This window comes from Beta vulgaris, chromosome 6 (genome assembly GCF_026745355.1).
Source record: "Beta vulgaris subsp. vulgaris cultivar EL10 chromosome 6, EL10.2, whole genome shotgun sequence".
Taxonomy (NCBI): domain Eukaryota; kingdom Viridiplantae; phylum Streptophyta; class Magnoliopsida; order Caryophyllales; family Amaranthaceae; genus Beta; species Beta vulgaris.
The window spans coordinates 29,691,841-29,715,541 of record NC_079207.1 but is presented as its reverse complement, the minus strand read 5'-3'; positions in this window follow the sequence as shown (position 1 = coordinate 29,715,541).

Sequence of the window (23,701 nt, the reverse complement as noted above, 5' to 3'; positions counted from 1 at the left end):
GTTTATTTTCGGATGAAAATAATGCCAGATTACTAAGATGGCATGCGAACGAGAGGAAGAAAGATGGGATGCTTAGAAATCCGGCCGATTCCCCGCAATGGAGAAATATCGACCGAAAGTTTCCCGGTTTTGGTAAAGAACCTCGAAATCTTAGGCTTGGACTTTGTACAGATGGGATGAACCCATTTGGCACACTAGGTACCCAACATAGCACTTGGCCGGTTCTACTAACAACTTATAATCTCCCTCCCTGGTTATGTATGAAGCGTAAATTTATTATGCTATCGCTTCTTATTTCGGGTCCTAAGCAACCCGGAAACGATATAAATGTGTATCTTGACCCGCTTCTTCAAGATCTGAAATTGTTGTGGGATGAAGGTGTTTCCATGTTCGATGCGTATGCGAAAACTGACTTCACATTGCGTGCCATGATATTTTGCACGATTAATGATTTCTCGGCTTATGGGAATTTGTCAGGTATACAGTTAAAGGAGCAAAGGCATGCCCTATTTGTGATGAGAATATGATTGATAAGCGGTTACATCATTGTGGGAAGAATGTGTACCTGCATTATCGTACATGGCTTCCTAGATCATCCATTCCGTAGGAAGAAAAAGTTGTTCAACGAAAAAGTGGAGATGAGAGAAGCCCCTGTACCTCTACGTGGAAAAGAGGTTTCTAATAGGGTAAAGGATATTGAAACAATTTTTGGCAAGCCCTTCAAAAGTGTCTCCTTACTTGTCTTCTACTAATCATATGACTTTTTTTAACTTGAACGCAGGATGATTGGAAAAAGAAAGAAGCTGAAGGAGAGTTTGTTCCAGGTCGGATGGATGATGCTCTTTCACGTGCTTTGCAGAGGAAAGACCGACCTGGGCGTTGTTAACAGCTGGGCGTAGCATTGGGATTACATCTGTTTGGGGAGACCTGATCGGAGCAGTATGCTCGCAAGGGTAAGGGCATGGATGATGAGGAGATTCAGGCATTGAGGCTAGAGTGAGTCAAAGAGTTAGAGAGCAGACTATGGAAGAGATGAACTCGAAGATAGATGCTATGGTTCAAGAAAGGTTAATGGCTTATGCGACGCAGTTAGGTATTCCAGTACCGACTCCTTCCACTCCAGTCGTTCCTAGTAGCTGTCAATCGGGGGGAATGATCCATTTGCGGACTTGCAGGTATATTGTCATTTTATATATTTCTAATTATTATATTATGCTTCTAAAACACTTAATTGATGTCATTTCTTTTATTGGATGTTAAGAGTCAAGTTCCATGTCGCTTGGCAATAGCGGATGTCTCGGGACCGATCATTGTAGTTGAGGTACCGTTCATCCACGACAGGAGTCATCGTCACACTCTACGACGCCATGAAGTGAGTGTTGATGATTTTATGGGATTACGCAGATTCCAGTTCCACTCCTACTCCATTCATCACGAAACTCAGTCAAGCTGAGGGTTCTTTCATAAATGGCCAAAGAGTTGTATTTCTAGTTTCAGATAATCAGGTAACTTATTTTAGTATTATGATTTAGTATATATTAAGAAATCTAAATGTATATACTTAGAAATCTTGATTTATATAAACCAAATAATCTTTATTATATATATAATATGAATTAAAACGAAGTTGATTTGAATTAGGAACATATACCTAAAGAAGGTGCAAAGAAGAAGAAAAAGAAAACAGTTGCTAATGATCCTTGCACCGATGAGTCTGCACATAGGCACATAGATCCATTGATTAGCGTGTCACTTGAGGATATGTCTGATGCGGTCAAGGAGATGCATCGTTTGTTTTGCCAAAAACCTGCAGATGAGCCTTTTATATCGAAGTTAGTAGGGTTCCTGCTTCAACTATCCTTCTGATCAGATGATCTTCTCTCCCGACAAGATGTTTTCCAACTTCTGACGGGAGAATGGCTTAATGTATCCGTTTTGCAAGTATTTATGATGTGAGATTTCTCAAACTCTAAACTAATCAAATTTGATATTTATTATTATTATTGGCATCTAACTATAAATATTTGGAGTGTAGGTTCTTGTCAGATGATAGTGATGTGAATGGAGATTCAAATATTGGTTTCATGTGTCCTAGTATGATCTCGGAGACCATGCTACGCCATGAACCAGGTGCCGCGATCAACTACATGCAAAGGACATTGAGAGCCAATCGAAATATGAAATACATCATGCTTCCATACATTGAAAAGTATGCTTTATTTTCCAACTTCCGTACATTGAAAAGTATGCTTCCCTTTTATCTTTATATATGAACTTATCACATTTTGTTGCATGTTTTAGTCAACATTGGATTCTTCTCGTCCTTCTCTATACACAAAAAACGGTATATGTATTTGATTCGCTTAGGAGATCAGATAGATCCTTAGCTATCAAGGAACCGTGCATACGTAAGTTAATAATTCTTATAATTCTTACATGTATTTTATGATATTTTAAATATTTAAACTAGTAATTCTTTTATTGTACTTAGCGCATATACATCATTTGTTGTTGTTGTAGCATATACATCATTCCTGCTCCTTGAAGGTATCAAAAGGCAACAAAATTGTCTTGGATATCTATGAAGGTAAAAGTCTTATGGTTTTGTATTTGATATGCATTTTATAGTTCTATTTAATATTTCTTAATTTTTGATTCTAATATGTGTATTTCAATGTGGTGTAGTGTGCTCAACAAACGGGAGGAGATGAATGCGGCTATTTCGTTATGAAATACATGTTTCAAATCGTCCGCTTCTCTATGAGTCAAATGATTTGAAGAAGGTATGTATATGTTGTAAATTGGTTACTTTACTTATATAATTTTAAAGTTTATTAACTAAGTTAACATATTTATAGGATTTTCCTACAAGCGTTGAACCATACACTATAGAAGATATCAACGAAATCAAAGTCAATTTTGTGCGATTCTTTCAACATCTCGTGGGAGAAGAAAAGGCCAAGTAGTGTTAGTGTAGTAAGTGTAGTGTAGTAATACATAATTGGTTTATTATTGCAACCTTGATTGAGTATGGCAACATTGGTTTGCTTGCTTGGGATTATTTGAGATGTATTGAAACAGGTTTTGATATATATATATATATTCCCAACGATTTCTTGGGTTATCCATATTACAAAGGAGACTCTGCCGAATTTTCCCCTCACAATTATTAATATGAATGTTTGTTTAATTTTGAATCATCAAATTTAGTAATAGTAAACAAACCAACAGAAAATCTGAAAAAACGAAAAAAAAAAAATGTAATGAGCCATTTGCGTCGCACATGGCAAGAGGAGCGACGCAAATTACACACAATGTGCGTCGCACATTGCACAAGGTGCGACGCACAAGGACAATCTGCGTCGCACCTAGTGCAATGTGCGACGCACATGTGCCTGCTACCCAAGCCAGCATGGGGAGGCTAATGTGCGTCGCACGTTGCACTAGGTGCGACGCAGATTGGTAATGTGCGTCGCACCTAGAGCAATGTGCGACGCACATCCCTTCCCCATGCTGGCTTGGGTAGCAGGGAAATGTGCGTCGCACGTTGCACCAGGTGCGACGCACATTATCAATCTGCGTCGCACCAAGGCAATGTGCGACGCACATTGCCCTTGGTTGCATGGTAGGCTGGCAAGATCCACTTGCGTCGTACCGTATAAAGGTGCGACGCAAATAGGTCAATCATCTGCGTCGTTTCCCATTCGACGCAGATTGTTTCTGAGTCATTTGCGTCGAGTGCTTTGGCGTCGCACCTAAGTCCGACGCAAATAGGCGCCTCACATCCGACGCAACACTAGTAGAAAAATGACGATTTGCGTCCCTTCAATTGCGTCGCACAGAAACGGAAGCGACGCACAGTTGAGATTTGCGTCGCATGTGAGAAGCTGTGCGACGCAAATCACAAATATATGCGTCGCACCCTACTCACATGAGATGCAGATTAACAATGTGCGTCGCATGTGAAGAGAGTGTGACGCTGATTTTTGGGCTAATGTGCGTCGCACCTACAAAGCATGCGACGCACCTCACTTCCAAATATTTTCAGCATATCTTTTAACGCGTCCCACTCTTAAGTCTTAACCCTAAAATTTCTCTCTCTCACCTTCACCCTCTCCATCACCCACTCCTAACCGCCGCTTCCTCAGTCTCCCTCCTAAAAGCTTTAACCCTAAAATTCGTCTCTCACTCCCACTTCGATCTTTCACTCATCTCACTTCGATCCTTCACTCATCTCACTTCTAATTTGTTATTTCTCTCATCCCACTCATCTCACTTCGACGAATTTCCTCCCACAAATCGACATTTCCACAATTAAATAAACAAGATCTGAAATAAGGGTTTGTTTCACGAAAGAGAAGATCGAAAATTGGAGAACGACGCGAGAAGAAAAAGAAGATTGAGAACTGAAGAACGCGAAGAAAGAGAAAGATCAAGAACTGAAGAATGAGAAAGGTCGAGAATTCGAAAATATAGAAAATTCGAATTCGAAGAACTAGAAGAAAGAACGCGTTCGTCAAATTCCAGGTTTGGTGAATTTTTTTGAGTTTCTTTTTTTTTATTATTAAAAAAATAGTGAAATTATGTGAAATGAACTGTTTTCATTGATCTTCTGAAAATTTTTGAGATTATTATTGTTGCGATTTTATGCCTTCTCCTCTTTTCCAGTAGTTTTTTTAGATCTACTTTCTTTCATTCCTCTATTATTTTTTGGTAAAAAAATGTTCATCGTCTTGGACAGACTAATGTTGGTGGTTTCTTCGAGGAATCGTTGTGGACAGACTCGCCGGCGGCGACGAAGAAGAGGCTGTGGCTAGTGTTTGCAAATTGTGAATGTCAATGTAGGGATCAATGTGTTTGATTTTTTTTTGATATTCTGGTGATTCAGATCCAAAATAAGAGGCGGTGGCTAGTGTTTGCAAATTGGGTTTCATTCTTCTTCTACTGTTCTTCTTCGATTATGTATTTTTTTGGTAAAATACACCAAAAAACTGTAAAAATTATTATGGAATTGTATTTTAGTGGTTGATTTTTTTTTTTTTGGTTTGCACTATGTATTTGAACTCAAATTATGTATATTTTTTTGTTCTTCTTCGATTTAAGTTGGTAATTTTTCTCTCAATCTTCTACTGTTCGATATCCTAGTTCCAAAAATAATTTTTTTTTATTAAAATAGTAATTTGCGTCGCACATAGCCCGAGGTGCGACGCAAATCACTAATGTGCGTCGCATCCTAGGCAATGTGCGACGCACATTACCTCTGCATTACTCTGTATTGGGCTGGGATAGCCATCTGCGTCGCACCGTATACGAGGTGCGACGCAAATAGGTGAAAATGTGCGTCGGATCTGCATTCGACGCAGACCATTGATAGTCATTTGCGTCGAGGGCTTTGGCGTCGCACCATAGTCCGACGCAAATAGGCGCCTCACATCCGACGCAAATCGCCTTTTCTGTACTAGTGCAAATTGCCTTTTCTCTACTAGTGCTGCCAATTAGAGCTTGAGAGTATCCATTTGAACTAGTGTATACTAGATGATCATTGACTTTTATTATATATATATTTGTGAGTTAATTACTTGAATTGCATCACGAATACTAGGTGATCATTAACTTATACTATACATATATTTGAGTTACTTGACTTGCGTCACCAATAATCAGTATAGTTGTTGGGATTACCATTAGTATCATTAGTATTTTTTTAGATTACTTCAAAGCTCAAGTATTTATTATGTCTTTATATGGCTACGGTTTACAAGAAGTATTTAAAGGAGGATTATTTTCAAAGAATTTTTGTTAGATATATGATCTATTATGATCACAATTATAAAGAAGCAACGGCTTGTTATTTATTAACATGAACGGTAGCTATGATAATTTACCCATGTACTTTTTATATAAATCATGTGGACACAGTAGTTCCCCTCGTAATGAACTCACTAAGAAATACAAAACGTGGGGGGGGGGTGCACACTTTAGGAAATGTACCCAGGCAAGGAAAAAGAGTTTTTATTAAAGTTATATATTTTATATTATACAAGTGTTACAAGTATACGAGGAAGGTTTATAAAAATATCTTGAATATTTTAAAAAGTATTTAAATTTCTGCATATACATGTACTCAGTATTTTTACTAACACACATTTTGGCGAGCAGAATTTACATGTTGATTTAATGCATATTTCGCATGGGAGGGCTAGTGAGGAGTAATACATAACTTAGTTTAGTATTTATTATTTTTATAATTCGTTTTGTCATAATAGCAACAATAAATTTTTATATCAATAAAGAGGCGTTATTATTATTAGTTCGTATATTGTTAAATTAGTAGTTAGTAGTTTTAGCACATATAAAAAAAAAAAAGGGAGTATATCACATGTTCATGCATCAAATTTATTATACCATGGCCCAGTAATGGCATATATCCACACATGTGAGGGATGATGTTCTTGTAACTGATGTAATGTTGTTAAATTTTTGTGGGATTTACCAGGAGGGTGGTCGTAAGCCAAGTGGCCAAGTGGGCTATGCAAAATCAGATAAGTGGACCGGAGGAGAGATGAAGGCGGGAAAGTAGTTGGAGTTTCCCGCCAAATGTGTTGTCGTGGAGCTACAACCTATGTTTTGGCGCCAAATATAAAGCAGATTTTATGATTACAACTTACATAGACAAAGAAGAAGGCGACATGTGTAATGCAGTTATAGCAAGGTGTCTTACAGCTGTTGGAAGAAGAGAGGGGGCCATGCAAAATTCTTGGGAATTAAAGAATTTTCTTGGCAGATAATTGTGAGAATACCAGTAAAGGATGAAATTAAGAGAATTTATTTCGGATCATTAAGAAAAACAGAAAAGAAAAGGTTAGTGGAATTTATGGATTTGATTTGAAGATATGGTAGTTACGGAGAGAAGGCGCAGATGCAGGTCCGGAAGCCGTGAGTTTGTCTGTTGAGATATTTTTACTGAGGTTTGTTAATTATTGCCCTAAAATTACTTAAAATTGCCCATAATTTATTTTTTTGGACTATTTTACCCTTTCCTCCTTTACACACCACCCACCACGCCCCACCACTCCCCACCACCCCCTACCTCTTCACTGTCACCTGTGACCCTCCACCGCCGTCACCTACCTCCCCCAACCACCACCATCACCCACGTAGCAGAATTGTTGCGAAATTTTTTTAGGATTGGGCGAACGTCTGCGGTGGACGTTCGCACCATGGCCGGAACGTCTGGCCTGGACGTTCCGGCCATGGGGCGATCATCCGCGGTGGACGTTCAACCCATGGCCGGAACGTCCAGGCCAGACGTTCCGGCCATGGGGCGAACGTCCACCGCGGACGTTCGCCCAATCTTAAAAAATTTTCGCAACAATTCTGCTACGTGGGTCGACGGAGAGTTGTCTGCCTTGGTCTCAGGTCATCGGGGGTGGTGGACCAGCGAAGTCGTCGGAATTTCGAGTACAACGCCGGTGGTCGGCGACTGAGAAGGAATCCGCGAAGGTGGTGGTGAGGAATTCCAGGAATTCGCGAAGGTGGTAGTTAGGGGAATTCACAAAGGTGGTCGTCGAAATTCCAGGAATTCGCGAAGGTAGTGGTGAGGAATTCGCGAAGGTAAGTGGTGGTTTGGGAGGTAGGTGGTGGCAAGGGTGGCCGGGGTTGGCATGTGGTGGTGGGGGTGGTGGGTGGTGGGGGTGGTGGGTGGTGGGGGTGGTGGGTGGTGGGAAAAAAGAAAGGGAAAATGAAGGGTAAAATGGTCTATAAAAATGAATTTCTGGCGATTTTAAGTAGATTTAGGGCGATAAGTAGAAGTTCAGATTTTTACTGAAAATTATAAAATGGTCTTTTTTGAGAAAAGACTATGAAAAATTTGGGGCCATAATGAATGTCACTTATTTATATAGGCTTTTTTTTTTACCATTTCTTTTTTGCTTTGAAATGATTTTAGAAAATACCAAAATTATTTTATCCTTATTTTTTGAAATATTTTAAATAATTTCCAAAAATACAAAAAAAAAATCTGAAAAATTCGAAAAAATACCGAAAAATCCAAAATTTAATTTCGGTCAAATAAAATTGGGGAAATTTTTTTTACCCGCATTTTCTCTCTCCTCTCCTCTACCCCTTCCACCCACAAATCTTCCATGGATCTTCGATTATTCTCGAATTTTCAGTAGATCTCTTACTTACACTCTTCTATTTTCATGAAATGGTAAGAATTCAAGTAGAAATCATGAATTTGTGATGGAGAAGTTGTGAAATCGAAGTTTTAATTTCCGATTTTGGGGAAATTTTTTTCACTTTCCTCTCTTTTATATTTGTACTAGTTGTTGGCCGGCGCGCTATCCCCCAAAAAAGAAAAAATTGAAAAAAAAAAACGATGATATAATTATTGGAGCTAAATCATTGTTTTTATCATGTATTTGCATTATTCAAATTAAGTTCAATGTTGTTAGTTTATTGAATATCAAGCTATACACTAAGATATTTGATGCTTTTCCTCTAAAACGAAAAAGATATTAGATGCTTTATACTCGCAATTTTTCCATAGTTGTTCTAAGGTAACAACACCAATCGAAATAGGGAAGACAAAGGCATCTAAACGTGGTAGCTAGGACCATAAGCTAAATAGACTGACATATACATATATTATTGAGTTACAAAATACAACAAGAGTCTTTGCTAGAAACAAGAAGTCATACGAGCCTTTATGTCCTCTACAACGTCCTTGGATCATTGTTATATAGAAGTATATTACAGCTTAACCATGTCTAGTAGCAAAATGCATTAGTAGCAAAAAATGTTAGGCCATGTTAGGCCGATCGTAAATGAAGGTTCTCTCCATCTGACTATGAGAATGGTAGTATATTACTTGTATTAAAGAATACAACAAAGTGACAAAACTTAAGCTATCTGCTGGCAGATCTTTGTAGAATATTGTCTGGGACAAGTATTGAGCACTAATTATTCACTGCACATCATGCGATGATAATAAGTTCTAGGTTAATCAACACAACAATGGTGTGATGATGGAAATTATAAGTTGAAATCAGGGGAATATTCAAGTTGATCCCAAATCTTACAATCAAGGTTAAAGTTCTTTGGGTCGGCTGGATCTTCAAAGGGATAAGCCCCAACCAGCATGACATATAGACACCACATGACCACAGTCTTTCTTCAATCTACAATTCAAAAATACAAAGCTTAGAAGTAAGGTCTCAAAGCACCAATTAAAGTTTAAACAAAGCAAACAAATCTGCCAACATCTCCCCATTACCTTTCCATTAATGTATTCAGACACTTCAAATGGCAGTAGGCATGACCGTTTCTCTAAGCACACCAAAATCAATTTATTTGAAAGATCTAGCTTTCCACTACCTACACCAAAATCAATCAAATAAAAACTATGATTCATCAAAATAAAAACCCAATTAATTAAAAAAAAAGGACATCTTTTAAAAAACTAAATTAGAAATAAATAAACAAAGAAATCCTAACCAGTGGAGATGGGAGATTGAATGAAGAAGACAAAAAGACAAAAACAAACGACAATGCAAACTAAACGCATTATAGAATGTCGGTGCTTGTTTTGAGCTTGATGATTATTATTAATAAAGTTTCTTGGATTTCCATGTTGCAAGTTACAAATCTCAAAATCATCAACTTCATAAAAAATGGTTATGTAATCCGCTGCACACAAAAGGCTTGAAACTGCATAATCTAAACTGGGTGCCATTTTTAGTTGATGTTCTTCTTGTTCTTCAACTTACAACTTCTCTCTAAAACTCACACTTTCTCTCTCTAAAAATTAATGAATCTCTAGTTGCATCTATTGAAATCTGAAGATAAATGATAAATTTAAGAGTTTTTCTTTGTGGGTATTTAAGAGATTTGATTGATAAATGAAAGAACAGATTTTTGATGAATCAAAATAGAACAAAACAAAACAAAACAAGAAAAAACAAATGAATCACAAAAAGAATGAAAAAATGGGTAGTTTTGATAGAAAATGACCAAAGTTTATATTGCAGGGAAAAAAATAGTGTCTCAATGTTTTGGTTGAAGACTCCTAGAAGCTGCTTATTCTCCTAGCCTTGTTAAAATGACAGTATCATGTTACTGCTGCAGTTAACAATTCTGTTGTATGAAAACCAAACAAACAGGAATTACACAGCAACTGACATCGTCGGAAGATCTGAAAGAGCTGGGTATATTATTATGTCATCATTACAAACAGAACTTCAAAAATAACCAAAGAAAAAGTATGATAGATTCACAACAGAATTGTAAGACATACAAGGTAAGTATATTGTTACATAAACAATCTTCGTTGGTGAAATCGCATGAAGACACATAAATCCTAAACTGGCAAACTTAATAGAAAGTGAATGAAGTTAAGAAAAAAGATGCGGAAAAAATGAGATGGAAACCTTAATTTGCGTAATTTACTTTTAAGAAAAGATAAATATTATTCAAAATAAAAGTTTACCCCATCTCCAAATCATCGTATTCATCGTCTGCCATTAGAGATCTTGGAAGCTTGTTCTCACAAAACCCTAAAGAGGTTCCATCCAAGCGAAGAGAAAAATCTGTAAATTATGTCTGAAAAAAAAAGTCACGAATTAATTGTATTTTTAGAAGATAAAACAACACGTGCAAAGCCAGGGTAAAAAATCAAGTTTAAACACCACAAGATTACTACTAAGAGTACATAAAATCAATGACAAAAGGTCTAAAATAATTAATTCAAGCCAGAAATCGAATAGCCTAGTTTAATCACAATAACTGGGAATCAAAATTCTTGCCTTAGATTATGGAGTTTGGTAACTTTCCAGGTATAGCTTTGATTCATTTGAATTGAATCTGAATTCCTATATTTTTTTCATTGGATCTAAAATTAACTTGGAAAATTGCAATTTGTAGATGGACAACAGTTTCGTGATATATGTATTTGGACAACGTTTTGGCTGATTATGAGAATTGTAATCCTTGTCATAGAAAATTAGGAAGAGTTCTATTATCAGATTTCTCAATGTATTTAGTGACAACTTACCGATGAAATTAGGCTAATCAGATAAATTGGGGTACGAAATCTCTACAGAACAAAGGGCTAAGAATATGTTCCCTAAATAACATAATTCTTATAGATTATAGTTGTAGGGTTGCTTTCTCATGGTCAACTAGTTTTGTCCAGTATTGTTTATAGACATAGTCAATTAGTGAAGTAGTGTACTAAGCAAAGGTTGACCCCTTAGAGAAGAACATAAGCTAAGTAGTACATATAGAACGTGTCTAGTTCTACTCAACAACAAACGACCAGCAAATTGTAGATCTTCAGATATTTCTCTTTAAATAACAGGAAAAATGCCCAAAGATTACATCTTTTCTTATTTTCAAATATCTACTCCAATTTTTTGTCACATTTCCAATAACTTAGCAATAAAAAGCATCTGAAAATAGCCAAAAAAAATTCAAAATGAAGAATAACTTACATTAACTCTCCCTGCTTCCTTCGGTCTCCGCCCTGGCGCCACCACAACCACCACCCGATGCGCAGATAATTCAAAAGAATATTTTTACGCACAGATAATGATGAAACTCCAAAATTCGAACTATAACTAACCAGATCTTGGGAAAAACACGAAACCCTAAAAAATCCATGAGAAATTAGATCTTAATTCTAGCAAATTCGAAAAAGTATCACAAGATCTAAAACAAATAGCAAATAAACCCATAATCTAACTACAAGAATTGAAATTTCATGGAAATTAAAGATTAGAGATAAAATTGACTAACCCTTGAAATATAAAGCCAATAATCGAAAGCCACTGCTGAAAAAGGAGAGAGATGGTGTCGATTCAACGGCGGTGAGAGTAGGCGTAGGTCAGCATGGTGGAGTTTCACCTTCGCTAAATGTTCATTTCGTCAAAACTTGAGAGAGAGAAAAAAAACAAAGGTTAAAAAAGAAGAAGAATGAAAGAGGATGAACTGGAAACTTGAAAGAGGAGAATGAAGAAGAAGAGCGAGAGAGGAGAGAGATGAGAGACAGAGAGACTGAGAGATGAGAGATGAGAGATGAGAGACAGAGAGAACTAGAAAAGCTGGAGAGAGGGGCCCCTGCTATGTTCCACAGGCAGAGGCAGAAGAAGGGAGGAAAACGTGGAAGAAAGAAGGAAGGGCAAGTAGGCAATTTCAGGGATTTGAAGGGGCAGAACCGTCACAACACTGTTACTAAGGAACAGTAGCTTGAACTCCCCACTTTTTAATAGGTAATGGAAATACATCAAAATAGATGAATAAACATAAAATTAATGATCGTATGCACACCAAATACGCGTGAATTTTCATGGAAATTAATGTTTGAGTTTCAAAATAAAGAAACTTAAAATCAAAATTCTAGGTCATTATAAATTTAACTAAAGCGTGGTTTGGATTGTTGTAAGACGTTGGAAAACCGTCGATTTGGGATCAATTTATGCATTTTTTTGAGTATTGATTGCCATTGTCAAACTAGATGAAGAATTTAAGAGAAGAGAGAAAAATTCGAAAGGTTGAAGATGAATGAAAAAACACTCTAGGTAATTACGAAAATGGTATTCGAAACAGATAATTTAGGTAATTACTAAATAGGGTTTCGGTAATTACCAAAACGTAATAGAAACTAAGAGAAGTCTCAAAACCTCTAATTCCAAAATGTATCGAAAAATAAATAATTGAAATAAACAATACTAAGTACAAATTAATCAATATGATATAAATGTGTTAATCCAAATAGGCCAAATAGAATTATAAAGTCACATGTAAGAGATAACAATGTCTTACTAGGTTTGGTAATATCCAAAATAATTTTGGCAATGCCCAAAACATGTTATGGTAATTACCTAAAAGCATATTGTTACGTAGTGCTAGACTCGTAAATAATATTATTATCCCCAACAGTAGGTTCAACAATAGGAGACTTGTGCAACAATGTCAGAACTCAAATCCGGAACCTGAGCCCCGCCTTCAGACCTGCAAAAAAGGACCCACCCTGGAGGTTTGGGTGGTATTTCCCCCCTCCGAAGCTTAAGTCAGGTATCAGCAGTAGAAAATAAACTTTTAGAGAGAGAAAGTAGAGAGAGTATTTACGGCAGAATAACAGTACTATGCTCTGAAAAATGTACCTTTCCCCTGATTTCAAGGACCATTTATAGTGTCTGAAATGACTGCTATGCCTTGATATCACCCTAATTTGGAGCATCTGATTGGCTAAGCAATAAGGTTATGACACGTGGCAATCAATGACTGGAGAGTACACATCACCCTTCATAAAGGTGTTTTCTGTGTTACTGGGCCTAAGTACAGATTGGGCCAAAGGAAGGGCTTAGTACACCTTTCTTTATTTTCAGAAAAATGAACTTTACACCATACAATCCTCTAGTCTATGTACTTTATAACAGCAAAAGCGTGCCACATGTAGGGTTGTGATGAGGCCACGTGTCATGCCTATAGCCGTTGATTTTTAGGCTACAACATTTGCCCCTTAAAAAAAGATTTTACCATTCAGGCGCCAACACGGTTGGAATTCTCTTTTAACCGACGGGGACTGCCCTTATCCTTTTTAAGATGAAATGGGCACCATTTAGCCGGTCTCAACAGGTCAAACTTCAAGAGTTTTTGGCATGCAACAATTACTTTACCGGAGGAGGAGGTCATTTTCACCTCTCTATAAATATGACCTTTTGTCATTTCTGAAATCACTTTTACATACTTGAGAGAATTTCTAGAGAGAGAGACTTTGCCCCATTTTTACTGAACTTCTAGAGAGAGAAAGAGCATTCGTCCAAGACCTTACTACATTTCCTCAATTCGTCCAAGGTTACATTTAATTCATTCTCTCCATCCGTCCGATTAATTTCAGCAGGTATCCCTTTCCTTTGTTTTCTTCTTATTTTGCACTTTTTCTTTCACATTTTTTAAGAAAAAAATGATTCATCTTCTTCATCGAACATTCCCGGCCACCTAAGGGTTAGTCTTGATCCTAGAACAGAAATCCTTTCTACTTCGGCACATTCTAGAGTTGGGTCTATCTTGACCGACCATGCATTTTATTTTTATAGATATGGACGACAATGTCAGACGACCCAGTCTTTACCTGTGCAGGGTAATCTGGTGCGGGTCAAGCTAACGGCTCGTATTAGACGAGGGTTGAATCTCCCGGCCTTTACCTCGGAAATTGACGTATCAACAGGCCGAGTCCTTGAAGGAGGGGAAAGTGAGATTCAAAGTGCTCGGCCAGCCAACCGAACTCCCTCTCCTGAGATCGTCCAGGAAGAGAGGATTCCCCAAAGGAACTTTGAGGCCAGCCCATCCAGACAAGTTGTGGCGATGGACGAGTCTAACGAAGTGGAAGTCTCCTCAAACCCGTCTTATGACTCAGAGGAGCCGTCCACCACGTCTTCTGAAATTAGACGACGTTTAAGTCCCCTTTTAGACCCTAGATTTATCCTGGCCGACAATAGTTGGCTTGGACGAGTAGGATCGGACCTTAGACATTTCTCCTCCGCAATACCAAAGCCCAGGTTGTCCTTCATTCTGCCAGGTAGGGAGGATACCATAGTAAGCGCATCGGCCGACCACTTTGCCGTTTATCGCCTGGCTTTGGACGCAGGGTTGCGACTTCCCTTGCACCCATTCATAGGCCGTCTACTTTATCATTAGAAGATTGGCCACAATCAGCTTACCCCTAACTCATGGCAGAATATTCTGACTTTCTTGGTCGTCTGTGAGTTAAAGGGAGTTGATCCCTCTTTGGCCACCTTTACCCAGATACATTACGTATCTAAAGTCCCCAGAACAATAGATGGATCTTGGTTCAGTGTATGCAACCGTCAAGGCTTCCTGACGTCTTGGGATAAAAAATCCAAGATGCATGCTTGGAAGGCAGAGTTTCTTTTCGTCCAAGCTCCCTCTGAACTAGTTGCTAGACGTTGTCGCTATTATAGTCGAGCCCCTACTAATACCGGTCGAACAACTTCATTTTTGGAGTTCGAAGATGATTCTGCAGAGGAAATGATGGAGTAATTCCAAATTGCGGAGTACTCTACCCCAAATAATTCGTCCTTCAAGGATCCGTCCAACTGGATTCCCTTTAAGGAGATGTTTTATAATGACAACTTTCTGGTCGCCGCAGGCTTGCGGCAGGCCGAGGATAGAGGTATATGTGCACAGATTTCGCTAAGTAAATAGCTTCGTCTTACAATTATATTTTTAACCTTAGTGTATATTTTCTTTTTCAGTTGCAGCCAAGGCCGTCCTGAAATAGTCTTGGCTAGGAGACATAAGTATGTCTAAGTTCACTAGCACACTGTGGAAAGAGTACAGCAAGTCTGGCTCTGAAAAGAGGACGAATACCTTGGTAAGTAAAATATAATTTTTTTTTTGGACGAACCTTTCTTCAGAACGAAAGGTGTCCAAGCCGCCTCAGGTCGACCTCCTTTGACTCAGGAGCACTAGTAGAAAAAGGACGATTTGCGTCGCCCTATTTGCGTCGCATGTAAGGCAAAACGACGCAATAACGTAATTTGCGTCGCACAAAAAGAGGAGTGCGACGCACAACATGGGTACATAAGCACCTTAAAAAACTTTCACACTATATGCGTCGCACGTCTTTAAGGTGCGTTGCAAAGGCTGATTTGCGTCGGACCCCTAGACCCATTCGACGCAAATCACTTGGGCAATATACACGTACGTTTTAATTCAGACTCAATTTGCATCGGACCTCAATTTAAGTGCGACGTAGCAGACCCAATTTGCATCAGACCCCAGTCTAAGTACGCATATATTGGTCCTTATTCTCCTAAATAGGCTAAGAGGCCCACTTCCTTTTTATTTCGATTGCCAACCATAACATTATCAACACATGAGAGATTCTCCACGCCGTCACTCTCCTCTCTCCCTCTCCCTCTCCTTCTCTCTCTTATACCTGAACATTTTCATCAATTTATAAGAATTGCATGTCGGCAACAGAAATCATAAACTTTCGAGGAGAAGAATTTGTCGACAACGGACAATTTCTTATAGGAATTCAAGTCATTCAAATTTTCGCTCAACAATTCATCTTATTCAGGTTCTTTTCAATTCTCTTGTAATTATGAATTTCTTTGTTTTGCTAAAATTAAATTTCTGGTATTTTTCTTTTAAATTTATGGTATAAATCAAAATGAAATTTATCGAATTTCCACATCTGGAGGAGGATGAGAAGAAATTGCAGACCAAGATTTTATATTTCAATTATTTTAGGATTTCCAGATTTTTATATTTTAGTTGTTTTAGGATTTTCAAATTTTTATATTCGGTTGTTTTAGTCTAGGAATTCCAGATTTTAATATTTCGATTGTTTTTTTAATTTCGCTGAACTGTTCATATTATTCCAGAATTTTTAATTCTCTACTAGCTGTACAGGAAATTTAATTTCTTTTGGTTAGTTCATTTTATTTTGACGACATGTATAATTTTTCATTTTATTTTGACGATTGTATAATTTTTCATTTTATTTTGACGATTGTATAATTCATCATGTTCTTTTGATTGTTCACGCTCTTTCAGTTGCAAATTGCGGTGAGGTTGTTTTATATGTACGATTTGTACAAGAAACTACAAATACCATTCATGTTCTTTTAAGGTATGTAACCTAAAATATGGATGATGATTCACGAAATTAATTTTTTTGTTAATAAAAGTCACTTTTGCGTCACACGCGACGCAGATTCACTTGTTTTTTTAATATTAAATGGATGATTTGCGTCGCACGTAGACCAATACGCGACACAGATGATGTCCATGAGCGTCAACCTACCTAGTACATCCGACGCAAATAGCACAAAATTTGCGTCGTGTCTAATCCGACGCAGATCGTATCTCTCAAATTTGCGTCGAGACCTGTGCCGTCAGACCAAAGTCCGACGCAAATAGGGGCCCCAAGTCCGACGCAAATCGACCTTTCTCTACTGGTGGAGGCTCGTCCAAGGGGCATCATGTTGCTTTATTGACGGGTTACCCACCTGGACGTCCCTTGCTTAAAAGAGGAAGGCGACCAACCTTTATAAGGTCGGCTTCCTTCTTTTGCAAGACCTCATCCTGGGTATGTAGGTGTCGTTGTTGAGCCATTCATTCTGGACGCCCCCTACTCTGGAGAGAGGAAGGCGGCCGACCTTTCTACGGTTGGCTTCCCTCTCTTGCAGGACTTCGTTCTGGGAAGCAACATGGCTGTTGATTTTCTGGACGATCCCTTTCTTTTAGACGCACTCAGCTTCCAAAAGAAAGGCTTTCTAACCTATGATGGTCGGTTTCCCTCTTGAGGGAAGCGTCGTCCACAACACCTTTTTCTTTTTTTTCTTGGAAGAACTCCCACCCATCTAGAAAATTGGTAATAACGGACTCCTTCTTTGGTGGGACCTCGTCCAGGGGCCAACTTAGTTAGGTCTTGCCGCCCTCCTTCTTTGAGAAAGCCTCGTCTAAGTTGGAATTTTGCTATTATGATTACTTTTTATCTTGACACTTTCATATATAACTTGACGTTTTTCAGAAAAATGCTCCAACGTCCAAGGCGTTGGCGGAGAAGGCGACTTCGAAGAAAAGACCGGCCAAAACGAGGGATTCCCCCCCTCCCAAAAAATCTAAAGGCTTCACGAACAAGAAAAATAAAATCGTTCGGCCTTCGGTGCCTAAATTCGAGATTCGAAGTTCCTCCCTCAGCCGATGAGAAGGCCATGGTTCCATATACCGGTCCAACGGGTTTGGCACCCTGGACTATTACAGAACAACCGGACGTGGTTGCTAATTTAGATGAAGTTGAGGGAGCCGAACAAAACATTCCTCAGCCGGACGCGGCTAAGGATTGCTCAGCTTATTCCGGGCCCATAGCGGGGCTTGTTGCATAGATGCCCCAGGCTTACAAATCGGCCTCTCGATCTTCTGGTGAGCCTTATTACTCTAACGTTGTTAAAACATTGCGCGTTGGCGGGCGTCTGATGAGTCCGTCCAACAAACTAGTCGTGGTTATACTCGTCAGAAATACTGACGAGTCTCCTCTTTCAGATAAAGGCAAAGGGGCAGCTGAAGTAGCTCCTGACGGTTCTCCCATATTATCAGACGATGACTCCTCGGCGGCCTTTGCGAGGATGACTTTGGCCGATCGTGAGAAGCTCAAACAGGAGCTATTCAAATGCTTCCCTGAGCCTTACATCAAAGGCTTAAGAGGGGCTTCATATGGACATGTAGGCTACATGTGTTAACTAGCTACTGAGGTACATTTTTCATTTCTATGCCATCTTATTTTTACACTTGGCAAATTTGCCTATTTGTGCGATCGTCTTGACATACTTTAATCTTTCCTTTTTCAGCTGTTTGCTCGCAGCATAATTACTGAGAACTAGGCAAGATTGCTCAGGAAAGAAAACAAGCAAATCGTCCGGGATGCTACCAAAGCAGCGGACCAGACTCAATTTTCTATGGCCGAGCAGGAAGTACTGCACCGCCAATCGAGAGAGGCTTGGGAGAAACGCTCGGCCGAGATGGAGTCGGCCAACAAAAGATACCTAGTACATCTGTCGGAGCTTCTGGATGAGAAGGCTGCCCTTAAGCTGGCTCTCAAGGACGAAAGGAACACAACCCTTCTGGCGGTCGTGGAGCTCCGGAGGGAGAACTGCTATCCTCGAGCAAAAAACCACGCGCTGAAGGAAGAGGTCACGGGAACCTTTGAGTCGGCCAAGGAGGCTCTGAGTGAGGTGATAGATACCTCAAAAACCTGGGCTGTGAGACATTTGAAATGCTAGCCGAGGCTGACGAAATTCCCAGATATGTTCGTCGCCTAAACTTTCTGCAGAGCCTTCACAAAGCCAACGTATCTGGGGAGGAGCCTCCAATCTTCCAAGAGTCCTCGGACGATGAGGAAGAGGAGGAAGCGGCCGATCCCGAAACTCAGGCCGACGACACCAACACTTCTCCAGATGCTTAGTTTTTTTCCTTTTTCAATCTTGGCCGCAGGCCTTTTGTACTTAGTTTTGTAGTTTTTAGACTAGGTTGTAATCTTCTTATGATCTTTAGAAGAGAATCTCCTTTTTCACTTATTGTCTCTTATTTCCATTTTGCTCATAGTCTAACAATTTAAGCTAGATGACTTTCCCGATTATAAGCAAATTGGTTTGGCCGAAGACGCCAACATCCTCATCATTAATGATCAAATAATAATACCAAGTTCAAAAGTTGTTTGGCCTAAAATGCAAAAGTTGTTCGTCAGAACTTTACTCAAAGTTTACACCAATGCTTGTTTCTGTACAAGGACGTTTTTGTTACTTGCATTAGTATATTTAACATGTATCCCCCCCCTTCTTGGACGAAGAAATTTTAGTAATTTTCTTTGCTCTAAGAAGGAGAATGACCATGCTTGATGGTGGTATACTATGCAGAGTATAATCTAAGATTGTGGGAATCCGTCCATCCTTGTGAAAGCTTGCAATAACTTATTCCTTTACTAAGGTGGTTATCACAGAGAGTGGCCTTTGGACAGAAAGTAAGACCCTTTTACTAAAGTGTCTAAATTCCAGCTGCCTTCGTTTAGGAGATTGATGTTAACACTACTACAAATATGTGCAAAAGTATCACTTATGAGAGACCTCCTTAATGACATAAGTGATTATCTTGAAAAAAAAAACCCAATTTGTTCGAAAGGTGGTCTGTTATAACATGATAAATGAGACCTCTTCTTTAAATAGGTGGTTTTTTGGAACCTTATCAAAAGTTTACAATATTAAAGAACCACTTATTCCTATTAAGTGGTGATTTTGATTTTATATATATATATTTTTTTAAAAAAATTCCATATATACATGTACATGTTTTCAGGTGGTCAATAATAACTGTATTACTAATTATTAATAAAAATCAACATACATATCTATAACCCACTAGCAGTTAATCACCTCTAATTACCTTATGTCTCTATTCTAAAATAAAGGTAAAACCCGTAATATACTATTCTTTAATTACTTAATTGTACTTTCATTTACTTCATCATTAACAAATTGCCAATGCAAGCGTATAACTTCTTGACTTCTTCCATCTTCCCTTAAACACGCACTACCCGAGCAGAAAAAACCGCACATACACCCGCCTGAATTTTGCGCCACAGTCGTGGCAACCGTCGCATTTACCTCGCCGGCCAATTCGTCTGCACCAGTGGAGTCGTCTTTGCTATCGTCCAATTACCCGATAGAACAAAAGGCATCTTTGTCCGCCATTGTTCCATTACCACCACCACGTCACAACGACGCCACCACGCCACATCGACGCCAATTCGTCAACCATTATACTGGTAATAAACTAATCATTCCCAATTCATCTCTCCCTCAACTTGTTTTGTTAGGGTAATTGAATTATATATATTTTTATCAGAATTCTTGTTTGTTTGTAGATGTTCATTATAAATTAAATTGGGTCCTGAAATTAAATCTTTTTGAAACTTGTTAGAGTATGATGGTAGATGAATTGTGTGAAAATCACTTGAAACAAAAAAAATCAGAACTTTATGCGGAGTTCAAAAAATTTTGTGAAATAATTTATAAAAATCGAAAAAAGAAATGAATGGGGGTTTAAAATTAGACATGGCTAAAATGGGAGCAGTGATGAGGGCTTGTTAGAGGTGTTGAAAGGCTGTAGTGGCTACAAGCGTCAGTCCAAAGCTATCTTTTTTGAGTTGTTGGGTTAAGGGGTGGGCTATGTTGGCATATCCTTGCAAAAACTTAGAGGCGAGTAAGGTACTGCGTTCAGCATGAGGTGGGAACTCCCTAGACAAGGCATCAGCAGCCTTGTTACTGGGTCCATGTTTGTATTGAATAGTGAAATCATAGCATAATAATTTTTCCACCAATTTTTGGTGCTCTGGTCTAATTTCCCTTCTGTTCTAGGAGGGAGATGCTTGAGACTTTGTTGGTTTGAGTGAATGGTCAAATGCCTACCCAAAAGGTTGTGTCTCAATTTTTGCATAACTAACACAGTAACACCACTGCCATCAATTCTTTTTCATAAATAGACCTGCCAAAGTCTTGTTAAATTAAGCATAGTTTTGTTCCGTGGCCATTTCACTTGATTTTTCCAAAAACACAGGTAAATAAGATCTCAAACAGATAGATAAACAAGATTCTATTACTGTTTTTTTTTGTTTTCTTTCGAATGGTACAGATGAAAATGCAAATGCATTGCAAATCATCTTCTCAGGATCCTAGTTGGCTGGTGTGTTTCTATGATTTTTTTTCAATGTATATTCTTAATGGTTGGTTATCATATGTGAATGCAATATGTGATGTGAGAGGTCGTGTTAATGATCATTAGGTTGGTTGCTTTGAGAATCTCTAGTACGACGTTCATGGTATTTGCTTATTCTCAGATTGGTTTGTCATTGTGATTGAACAGTATCCTGAATTATCTTTTCTCTTCTGTTTGTCCTCTTCGATTTCTGGTATCCCTTCGCTTTGTTTACTTCCCAATGCTTGCATTTTTGTCAGATTGGTTTGTCATTGTAACTGAACAATATCCTAAATTACCTTTTTTCTTCTGTTTGTCCTCTAAAATTTCTAGTATTCCTTCTTTGTTTATTTCCCAATACTTGCATTGCATTCATTTAAAAGTACGATGCAAGAGAAATATAAGGTTCTTCAAGTCCATTCACATTCTTTAATTATAGAATAGCTGCAAGGCCCTTGAGAGTCTCTGTATATGTCTGAAGCAGTTTTTGCAAACTTAGCAATTCATTATAGCAGCTTTTTTTCCCTTTCATCTGAGGCATTTGAAAATGATTTTAGAGCTTCATTCGTTTCCTTCCCTCTATGGGCTTGAAGTGTGTGAGCCATTGTTTCTTACTTCTATTTGCATTAATACGGAGTATGCCAGGTGATGGAAGCCTTTTGTTGCTGCGAATATAGGGACTTTGAAGTTCTGTACGAAGTATTTTTCTCTTCTGACAGCTCTCAATAGTCCTGTCCTGGAAATACTTTGTTGCGTACTGCAACTAAGCCATGGCTAAACTGATAGCCAAAGCTGACAAAATGACCAAACTGAGTTTTACTAGATGCAATGCTGAGCCTGAACAGGCTGACAATCAGTACATATCCTTTCGAATGAAAATGCATTGCAAATCATGTGTTTCCTATATATTCAGAACCGTTCACTCTCATTTGTACATATCAAAACCATTGGGCCTTCACATCTCCTCCTTGCTTATGATTTGTTTATAACCTTGCTGGCAGTTTCAAGAAGTATACCTTGTTCGACATTATGCTCCGAACTAGACCCTTCTGTTAGGTTTAGCTTACTGGAGATGTAGTATTGAAAAAGGCATAAAAGATACATGGACAATTAGTTTTCCTTTTGTATTATGTCCATTCACTCTACATGTCTGGCAAGCTCTAAGTTATGCTAGTAGCAATTGGAGAAGAACAATTGAAAACTAATAAAGTATCTAGCTCTACTACATATCTTTAAGAGCAAAAATATACACTGGTGCAATACCTAGCTCTACTACATATTTTCAAGAAGGCAAATATACAAAATTATACTGATGAGAACGTAGGGGTACTGAATTTTTTGTTTTTTTAGGAGCTTTTGTTATGATATAATTAGATCTCATTTTAGCTTGATCCCGCTGGAACAGAACATGATATTCGTGAATTTGCTCAAAGGACCATCAATGAGTATGTAGTATATTTGAATCATAATATAAAAGTAACTACCTAATTATTCCTTGTCTTTTTAATAGCGGAATCATAAGATTTAGCCACACATTTCGAATGGACATCAAGAAAATAAAAAAGAATCCGACAATCAAGTGGAAAAACCCTAAGGTACACTATGTCATTCTTTTTTTATATTAGTATGATCATCATATTAAAGCTCATTAAGCCATATATATTAGTATGATCATCATATTAAGAATCCAACAATGAGCTTTAATAAAAAAGAATCCGACAATCAAGTGGAATACCGGCTTGTCCGATGGTATGTGCCCTTAATCAAATAACAAGGCATGCATAACAAGCAAAGAGACAATCATACTAGTAAAGTAGATTTGTATTATATGAATTTTGCTTGGCTGGGAGCCAAGGTACATGTATACATTTCTACTTTTTCATTAATGTGATTGTGGCACTTAGCAGGGAATTACACTTTTCCAATTACATCAAATGTAGTATTTTTTCAAAGTGTCTGAGTTCCACGTCCGAGGAACAGAAGGGTCGTCCATATCTTCCGGACGAAAGGTGCCACTCTGAACTTCTTAGACTATTTTGTAAGGCCCTTCCCAGTTTGGTGTGAGATTACCCATTATTTCGGCCCGACCGACCGCTTCCATTTTCCTCAAGACGAGGTGTCCCTCCTTCAATGGCCGCCTACCCACTCTTTTGTTAAACTCTCGAGCCATTCGTAGCTTATACAACTGCATTCTTAGTAGAGCATTGCCCCTAACTTCAGGAACCTAATCCAAAGCTGTGCGAAGAGCAGCCCAGTTGGCGTCCTCTGAATAAAGCATGACTCGCAGAGTTGGTTCTTCAATTTCATTGGAAAGGATGGCTTCTGAGCCGTACATAAATGGAGTATCTCTAGTTGAGTTCCTGGCCGTCGTTTTGATTGACCAAAGAACCAGCTGTAATTCTTCTACCCATAATCCTTT